Source organism: Gobio gobio, assembly GCF_949357685.1.
Source record: "Gobio gobio genome assembly, chromosome: 11".
NCBI lineage: Eukaryota > Metazoa > Chordata > Actinopteri > Cypriniformes > Gobionidae > Gobio > Gobio gobio.
Window position 1 is genome coordinate 54,288,686 of NC_137104.1, and position 2,403 is coordinate 54,291,088.

Sequence of the window (2,403 nt, forward strand, 5' to 3'; positions counted from 1 at the left end):
AAAGCGCCACTGAAAATATTAGTGCACACTCCTCGGCTTGAATGAAGCCTAATTAGCCTGTGTTTCAGCTGTAAAATTAGGTTAAGCTTATATGATATAACTGTTATTTATGCACAACAGTTTAATATGGGCGTTTCTTCAACTGGGGCACTTTTAGCCATGTGAAGTTGAATAAAAAAAACGTATTCAAAAGTCACGTATAACACTGTACAGTCTCATAGGTTTAAATCATTTGTCTAGTTTTAAGGTCTGTGTGTGTCACGGTTCATGGATTGACACGCCCTCGTGTGTGTATGAGGGGGCGTGGTCTTGTTGAGCGCTATATTTAGTGCGTGTGTTTGCGTGTCCTGTTGGTCAGTTCGTTGCAGGCACTATCAGGGCCGGTCTCTCTTCCTCTGCCGATCTTCTGTGACTCTTTTACAGTGTGTCGTGACAAAGAGAACAAACTTAGAGAAACTTACAAGAGAAAATATTATTTTACATTTTTCCGACCTGCAATGAACAAATGTAATTTCCACATCTCAGCTACAGCTGTTATTTAAAAATATGCCCCTCACGAATTATCTAAGATAATTTTTGTAACTAGTTTTAGTTTGTCCACAATGTACAATAATTATACATTTGTCAATGAGATAGGCCTAATTTAACTGCCCTAAGGACCAAATGCTAAACTGTACACCGGTCACTGTCTGAAATGTGATATTGGTTTGGGTAAGAGCTTATTAGAAAATAAACTACTTGAATTGTTATATTAATGATCTCATAAATTGTGGATACATTTTGAATGTGTAATGAGAACTTTTAAAGTAGGCTATTTTTTAAAAATGTATGATGGAAATGACAGTTCATTAACGTGAATGTAGAGAAACAATTGATAAATATAAAAAAGTATTGTAATATATTATAATATAAAAAGTATTACACAAATCTAGTCTGGCAATCCATATCAATTGTACTTTGTAATCATAAATGTCATTTCCACCATGACATTTCTGTAGTTTTTTGTGAAAAATAAAAATGGAAGATAGCTTCACTGATTAGCTTTGGATTACTTAGCATTTCATGTTTGCAAAATACTCCTACTCGAATTTAACTTAAAATGTTTAGCTTTTTAAAAACACCCTTGGCTACAGCATGTTTGGAAATTACGTATACATATTAACTGTTCAAGCAATATTTAGCTTGCTTTTTCTTTTCTTTCTTACTAGTGCTTAATTCAGGTGGATTAATAGTTACCCGATAAGTTATATTTTTACACTGTATTTTCATTGTTGAAGTTTAAAAGTCTGGGTGTGCGACAAGGAGAAAACACTGATTTTGACACCTATAAGGAGGTTAAAAAGTATGAAAAAAAATCATAATAGAAAGGTAGTAAAAAAAAATTAAGGTTTGTTAGCTTTGACAAAGAAAGAGGAATTTGTCCAAAACTATGCATTTTTTAAAATATGACAAAAGAACATAAAAGTGCCCATAATCACCCTTATATCGTGTTATGTCGTGTCGTGTGTTAGTTTGATATGATCAGCAGTCATTTGCCAGAGGTGCAATCATTTTGTTATTTGTTTATATTTTACCTTGAGAGAATTTGAAAGCGTATAGATTCATAATTTTGCCGTAATATATGGTGGCATAATAACATGAATCATACCTCATGTGGTACCTCGCTTCACTGCAGGCTAATGTGAGAAAGGAAGAACTCTCATCATCATTTGAACAATGTTTCTTCCTTCAGTAAGTTTTCCAGGGTGGCTCATATGCATGAGAGTCGGAATTGTGTGCACCGACAGTGGGACAAAATAGCGGATATCCAGTGGCGTGCATAAGCCCCTGCCCCTTTTGTCTCAAAATGTAATGTGCCCCTCCCTGGTAATAGTAAATAATATTTATTACTATTATTATAAATATTTTAATCAATAACAATACGCTTATATACCATTTTACCACTAACAATATTACAAAAAGTATATATATTAGCGATTAGCCGCGCGAGTTTTCAATCTACACGATCAGCAGGTAAGCTAATACAGAAAATGTATATTTATCCTAACACCACGCTACTGTAAGGGTCGCGGGAGCGTGCAAGTTATGCTTAATTATAATAAAAGCATAACTCGAGTCTTGAGTTCAGCAGCAGCTTTCTGAGTCTGACAATGTCATTCAATTTGTTTTTATCCAAGACCATACGTGTTATTAGCTCGGGGAAATAAATCTAGTGAAATGAAATGAAAAAGTCCATGTCAAACTCTAAATTGTATGGAATTTATATATTTGATATCATGGTAACACTTGCATGAAGGTCTCATTTTTAAAGTTAATGTATTAACCAACCATGAGCAATACCTTTGTTATTGTAGGCCTATATTAATATTTGTCAATGTAAGTTAATAAAAATACAGCTGTTCG